Source organism: Pithys albifrons, chromosome 1, assembly GCF_047495875.1.
Source record: "Pithys albifrons albifrons isolate INPA30051 chromosome 1, PitAlb_v1, whole genome shotgun sequence".
NCBI lineage: Eukaryota > Metazoa > Chordata > Aves > Passeriformes > Thamnophilidae > Pithys > Pithys albifrons.
The window spans coordinates 34,343,183-34,350,606 of record NC_092458.1 but is presented as its reverse complement, the minus strand read 5'-3'; the positions used below and the strand labels follow the sequence as shown (position 1 = coordinate 34,350,606).

The following is a 7,424-nucleotide window of genomic DNA, read 5'->3' as shown; positions in this document are numbered from 1 at the left end:
CAGTGCTCCGAGAGCTCCTCTGAACCCCACCTTTAGGTTGATCTGGCAGAAGCGCACAAGCACAGTTTGATGGGCTGGAGACAAACAAGGAATCATTGCAGCTGTCCCTCTTTCTGGATGGGGAACGCGCACGTTCCATGTTTTTTACGGAAAGGAGCTAACTAACTCTTGTTCCAGCGGCCTGTGGGAGAAAGGGGCCAAAGGGGTACGGGGGGACCAGCGCTGGCTGCTGCGGGTGAGGGGAGGGATTCCTTTTTGCCTTTGAACAACACTTCACGGAAGGAGAAACTGCTCAGGAATTCAGGTCAAAATGCGGGAAGAATGAGCCCTGAGAGACAAGCCACGCGTTTCCTCCAGAAAATCGTCCACGGTAGCGGTGACACGCCACTGCTCAGCGGGCAAGAGGAAGCCGAACAACACGACGCAAGAGCAGGATTTTGGCCGCCCTGCAGTACCGCCCGGCGCTGCCCGCGTTGTTTTGCGGAGACGCTCGGGCCCGTCCCCAGGGCGGGCCGGGCTCCAGGCAAAACACCGCGGGGCCGGCCCGCACCCTCGCCAACACCGGATCCCATCGCCTGTGCTGTTTGTACTGCCCCGGCCCCGGCCTCAGCCTCGGCCCGAGGCCGGCGGCAGCGGCTGCACCCGGACAGCGCGGGCTGCGGCGGGCGGGACCAGCGGGGCCCCGGGGCGGTGCGAGCGGCGCTCGGCCCCGGCAGGGAGGGGCCGGACCGCCCCTACGCGAGGAGCCGCCGCCGTCGCGGTCGCGGCGGGAGAGGTGACAAGCCGCCGCTGCGCGGAGCCGCCTCCGCCCGGCTGGGAGAACCGCGCGTCCCCGGCTCCGCGCCTCGCTCCGCGCCCCGCTCCGAGGTAAGGCAGCCGCCCGCGCCGCCGACAGGTCCCCCCGCGCCGCCGCCAGTCCGCCCCTGCCCGGCGGGGCCAGGGCACGGGGCCAGCCCGTGTGCCCTCGCCGCGGGGCCGGGCCGCGGGTGGTGCGCGGCGGCGCCGGGTCGGTGTCGTGCCCCGCGCCCCGTGGGGCAGCCGCGCCAGCGCTGCCGCCGGCCCCGGGGGAGCCTGGCGGTGGCCGCGGCGCCTCCGTGCGCCGGGAGCTGCCGCTGCTGCCTGTCCCGCCGCACCTGGTATCTTTCTCGGTGCCTCCTGCCGCCGCCGAGGGCGCGGGAGGCGCCCCGAGCCCCGCAGCGGTGCGAGTGCCCCCGGCCCCGCAGCTCGCCTCCGCTTTGCTCCCCGGGGCAGCCGCCGCGGCGTGGGACGGGGCGGGAGGCGGCGGGCGCTGCTGCCGGGCCGGCGCGTCTGCTTCAGCGGTGATTTATGGTTTTGTTAACTCAGCATTTGGCACGGCGTGCGAGCGGGGAGAGCGGCGAGCAGGAGTCATAACTTTGTGTTACTTCTGGAAGGGAAAGGGAAAGGGCCCCATGGGGCCGTGGCCGCCCCAGCGGCTTCCTCCGAATGCCCGCTCCCCGCCCCATGCCCGCTCCAGCCCCGCGGCCGGCAGGGAATAGCGCTGGGCACGCTTGGAGGGGGGGCACGGTACGGGACTGCCACCCGTGAAGGTGAGTCTGGCGGGGAGAAACACTGCCAGAAATTAAGTGTTTTGCTTAGTGCTAGTTTCTCGTGGAAACCTATACATTTATTCCTTGTACGTACTTATATTTGTCTACAAATACAAAGAATATACACATGTATATTCTGAACTATGACAACATTGCCTATAGGCTTCTGTTTCTAGATGTTTTGTTTTCTGTTTCTTTTGGGCATATTTGCATTTTTGCTGGGAGGAGAACAGGCAGCAGTAATGTGGCTGAATATGTATTTGAACAGTAGCATGGAACAACTTGAGTGCCTTTAATTCAGCTGCAGAGGATATCCATGTGGGATTAATATACTTAAGCGATCATGTCACACTGACGCATCTTGTTCAGACTTGTAGATTTTTAAAGCAGTGTGGACTTGTAGGTAGTAGCGGAAGTGTAATTAATTTTAAACATGTGACTTGGCCTAGTGCTTATGATTTTAACGTGGTATTTGTACCTTGGTAAATATGCATAGATTTAACCATCTGTCCTCTATTTTTCCTTTGTGTGTGCACATACCACACTGAGCAAATGAAAAAGGTACCTGTGGTAGTCTTTAGGGCCAAATACATATTTAAACTCTTCTGGGAAATGCTCTAAAATTACTCTCAAGGAAAACATCTTTCATACAGTTTTTGAGGATGTTTAAAAAAAATAAAATATTTGCTCCATCATCAATTATGCCAATTTGTAACTTGTATTTGGTGTTGATGCTCTGCATTCATCCAGTATATCTGATGCTGCTTCTGGGAGGCATGCAATTCTTCCCACTATGGACAAGGCCCTTTTGTATAGTGTCAGCCTCCTGCTTTTAGAGCATGCATGAACCCCTGGGTAGAGAGAGCCCTGCAGTTTCTCTTTCTCTATGATAAGTTGGTGATGGGGTGCCAGCAAGTGTTGCTCATTGGAGGTCATAGCAACAGAACTTTTGACACAGGCTGGAGCTCCCAGTTGGGGCATGTCAGTCTTTGGCACTTGCCATAGTTGCTGACTGGTGTATGCTATGGCTCATCTACATGTGAGTGAAATTTGAAAGAGCAGTGGGCCACAGTGGTAATACACACTAGTGTAGGGGTCTGTCTGTCCATGCAAGGTAACCTGCAGAACAGTGTCTGTACAGTAATGTTTTCCTGCAGCTGAAGAGAAGGGCTGTTTTGTTGTGGTATCACTGCTGCCACCACAGGAGTGGTACTTCTGCATTGTGCAGATAGGTGGGTGGATGACATAACATGTGTCACTTCAACATACTTTCCCTCTGACACTAAGCTTCTTTATTATTTACGGCCCCCTCTCTCAAGAAATGGCTTGGTTTTAGTCAACAGAAAATCTGCCAAAATCATAAATCTTTGGCATTGGTATGTTTGGGATTGTGATGATGAAATCTTCATTTGAGCATCATTTTCTTAAATTTGGCTTATACAAAATAACAGTTGTCATAAGAAGATTAAAAATAAAGTCTACTTGCTGCTAACACTTGGTGGGTGAAATTTTCATCACTTATACTCCAGATGCTCTGCAGTTTTTCTGCTGGTTGCAGAGTGTCTAGAATTGTGTGCAATACTAAATAGACTACTTGTTCTTCTAACCTAGGAATTCTTAAACTGTGGTATACCTGCTGTAGCAAAAGCAGTACATGAATCCTGCCACCAGTGGCATGTGACTGCCATTTGGGGAACCTTCTTAGTCTTGCTTTTCCTTGGGTTAAAAGCTTGATTACAAGACATTGGAAAAATTTTTGTTAACAGTTTATGGCAGGAAGAAAAAAAAAGCGTATTTAATTGGTATTCCCGTTGCTGCCTGATGGTGTTAGATGTTTTGCATCCTCTGAGTAGCTCTTGGAATCTCAGCAACACTGCATGATTAGCTGCCGAGTAAAATTATACAGCCTAGTTTATTAAGGTTTGGTGTATTCTAACTGAAACTCATGCTGTGCTAGGTGAATGAACAGTTTGCTTGTTTATATTGCCCTTACTCCTCCCCACCCCCCTTTTAATAGGCCCTCACAGGTCTTGCTATAGTTCTACTGAAAGGTTTCAGAATTTGATCCAACCTGACATTAAAAACAGAAATAAAGAACCATGATCCATATTAAACCCATTATCAAAGAAGGTATTTTCATGCTGTCAGTTATCAGGGTAGAAATCTCACCTCACATGGCTCCAGCAAGTCCTACAATCACATTTATTCCTCTTCTGTAATTTTTTTTTCTGACAGTTTATTGTTAGCTCTGTGGCTGAAGTACTCAGGATGGATGTGAATGTGCTCCCTTCATCTTTGAAGAATTACAAAGTAACCTAATTGGCTTCCAGATCACACTGTATCTTTCTTCATGTCCCTCTATCTTAATTCAGACTTTTCAGTCTACTTGTTATTTCTTTCCAGGTGTCTTTTAACAATTGAGTTTTTGCTGGATCACTTTTCTCCTGGTGAATTATTATTTATTTTCTCAGAGGCATCCAAGAAATAAAATGACTGATGGATTATTTTTTTCCCCTCCCATTACCTTTGTTCAGTATTCTCCCACGTTCATTTGCAAGTAGAGCTACTTAGAAAATGTTCATTAAAATGTCATTGAAGTGAAAGTCAGGCAGAGTGTTAATCAAAAATGCTTTTCAGTTTCAAGTCACTCATTTCTGGTGAATAAACCTTTAAAAACAATCTCTTTCTTTTCTGCTGCTGATACTTCCCCCATGCTTTTTGCTGTCTTGATCATTGTTGGTCAGATTATTTCTGACAACTGGGTTTGACACAATCGATTTGCTTACAGCTTTAGAGAAACACAGTATCAAAACACTCAACTAACTTTGGATTAAAAGCCTATGGCTCAATCAACTGCAGGTACAAAGGAAAGGTAGACCTCTTCAAAAAGCTTAAACTGTTGAAGAACTCAGCAGTTTATCTTGCCTTGCAGCTGCACACCAGTGTTTTTAGCTCACATTCAGTGACTAACGGCAATGATGACTGTCGGGGACTGTTCCTTTGCAGAGCCCAGGGTAGCCCTGTTGCTGCCCAGGTCTGGGGCCACAAAAAGCTGTGAGATTGCAGGTAGGTGTTTCAACACTGTGAGGATGGAGCCTGAAAGATGGCAGGATGATGGTATGCAGCTGTGTTACTGGGAAAGAACATAACACATTCTGGAGTAATCAGATTTCCAAGATTGGAAGGCTTCATGGGCTGCCCGCAGTTCACTGGGGACACTCTTTGCCTACACAGAGCTGAGACAGCAATGCTGTTATTGAGTAGCGTTTCACTATTAAAGTATAATGTCAGTGTAAAGTCCAGAAATACTTCTGACCTATGACCAGTTGGGATCATGTATCTTAAAGCAACAAAACCAGGGTCTGTCTGTGGCTGCAAACTCTTGACTGTTTTCCTCTGCTTACCACTGAATTCCAGGTTTAGGTTTAACTTCAGCTACTCCTCCTTGTTGGGATGGTGCTGCAGCTGTTTGTAAGGAAGGGTAAATAGGTCTGTTGTGTCTCCACATTGGGAGAATGTGAGACTGTTTCTAGCTGATTCACCTGGTGGTTTGACACTGATATTAGAAAGCAGTGTATAGAGAAGCTGAGCTTTGTAGGTCTCTCTACGGGGAGAAGGATCAAGTGATGGGGGAGCAGCTTCTCACTGCTGCTTGTTTCTCCACTGCCCTTAGTTTACCTAGGAAGGACCCAAACTTTTTCTAATATTTTTGTGGGCCCTTTTGAGGTGTCCCCCTCTCCCTGGTGTGAGACAAAAATTTCATTCCTGATGGTATCAAAAAGGAGGTCTGGGAGGTTGAACCAGCCCATACCTCCTCTGACAGCAGGTAGTTTGTGGTATGGGAAGATCACTGTCCTCTTTAGTTTGATGTTCCTGATCTACAGAACTAGGCTTATTTAAGTGAGATGATAGTTGGCTTTGTTACTTATTGTGTTCGTGAACGAGAGACTTGGCACTAGGCAGTGATTGCCCAGGACAGTATATCCATGGTGAGTTTTTTCAGCAGTGGTAGGACTGTTACATTTTCAAGGAAAAGAAGACTTCCATCTTGTTAATGATTTAAGACTGGAAGAACGTGTTGCATTCACGGGTCTCAGAGAGAAAGCAAGCCTGTTCTAAGGTGCAGCAATGTCTAAATGTACTCAACTTGAGCTTCATAATTTGGCTGTTGGTGGATAAAGGTGAGGCATGATTTTGTTTCCTGAGAGGGCTTTCCGACTGTGCACAAGGTTTTCACAAAGTGGAGTACTTGCTTGCTGTCTGGTATGTCTGTATGGACATCATAGGCCCTGATCATGGAAGGCCTTATCATGGGCTTTGATGCATTAGTTATTTCAGCTTTTATTTGCCATTCTCAAGCTGGGCATTTCTGTCCTATGTGTGTGGATGGTGAGATACTGAAAACATCAAGGTGATTTGGGGGTTTGTTCCTGCAGTAGTGCTTGTCAGGAGTTGACTGTGGTTTTCGTCACTGCTGATGTGTGTGTGTCTGAGCCCTCAGGCCCTTGCCCTGCTGCCACTGGTAAGCACCAAAAGATTTTGGATTTTCTCAGTCTTTGTTGAGTCTTTCTCTGGTACCTGCGAAATTGGTAATGGTTTCACTTGCTTGAATGAGGCTCTTTCCATAACTGCAATAGTGTTGTGATATCCATAATGTTCAACTCCTCTGTCAAGCATTAGGTCAAAAGTATGATCGGCTCTGCAGGTGTGATCTGTGAAGGTGCCAAGGGGACTATGAGGAAACAGGCATTTCATAATAAAATAGAAGATGAGTTTGAAGGACTTCAGCATGTTCAGCTTTTTCAGTGTATCTGTTGAAATTCCCAAGACTGATTTTTCTGGGACGTTTTACTATCTTCTGTTGCAAGCTATAAATGCTACTCTTCCTAAAGCTGTTTGTTTACTGTGATCCTAAAGTGAATAAATGTTAGCTTTGACTTCTCAGGTTAATGAAATCTAATAAAGGTGCCTTACTGTAGGCGCCTTAGATTTAATGTCTACAGACCAGGTGAGCAGTGTGCTTCTTGCTTCTGCTTGTGCTCAAGTCTCGGACTCTGTGTTGTGAGGAGAGGGAAGAAAGGACATGGGATACATATCTAATCTAGACAGCTTTGGGTGATGCAATGTGTATCAGATATTTCACTCTTGGGATTGTGTATTGCTTGTTGGCAGTTTAGAGGTACGTCTTACATTACTCAATTCATTCAATTAATTTCATAATGTTTTATGCTCTTTGCTTCCTGTTTGTGGTGGAGTGTATTTCTGCTGCTATTTGCAGCTATTAGAAAGTATCTGATCTCTCTGCTTTTTTTCCTAATTCCTTGAAAAGCCCATTCCAGGTTGTACCATGGCAGATGAAATGGGGTGTGTTACTTGAATTGCTGGGTGCCACAGAAGAGGCATGTGATTCTTTTTGGAGACACAAGCTCTTGGGAATGGTTAGACCTGGATATGCCTCCTGTGGGAGCAGTGGTGAGTGTGGACAGGAAGGATGAGGGCATAGTGGTGAGATTAAGGCACATTCTGTCAGAAGAAGGTGGTGTTGGTGGCTTCAGTCAGTCTTTTTTCTTCCTTTATTTTTTTTAAATAACATAGCCTTACTGTTGTGAATTAGAGGAAGGGGGAAGAAAAATCTGTCCACTTCCTGAGCTGTAAAGAGGCCTCTTGACTAATGGTATGGCAGTAACTGGAGGCCAGAGCTGGGTGGAGCTCAATACTCCTGCCTCATGAAGCAGCAGAGCAGTTTGGTCATCTGAATTGTGTCGATGGCCTTGGGGCTGACAGGAGGATTATTACACCACTCTTCTTGCTTTCTAAAAAGCTTACAGCATTTTTCTTTACAAATTTCAAAGATGA

The 7,424-nt window shown here is 47.7% G+C and overlaps 1 protein-coding gene across 7 annotated transcripts in view; it reads left to right on the top strand.

Moving 5' to 3' along the window:
* Positions 1-730: 730 nt before the first annotated feature.
* MBNL2 (muscleblind like splicing regulator 2) overlaps positions 731-7,424 on the top strand; it is a 110,208-nt gene continuing 103,514 nt past the window's right edge. For all 7 annotated transcript variants that reach the window (XM_071549335.1, XM_071549307.1, XM_071549299.1 and 4 more), the window contains exon 1: positions 731-867. The gene's annotated coding sequence lies outside the window, so the exon portion shown is untranslated. The remainder of the gene's footprint in view (positions 868-7,424) is intronic.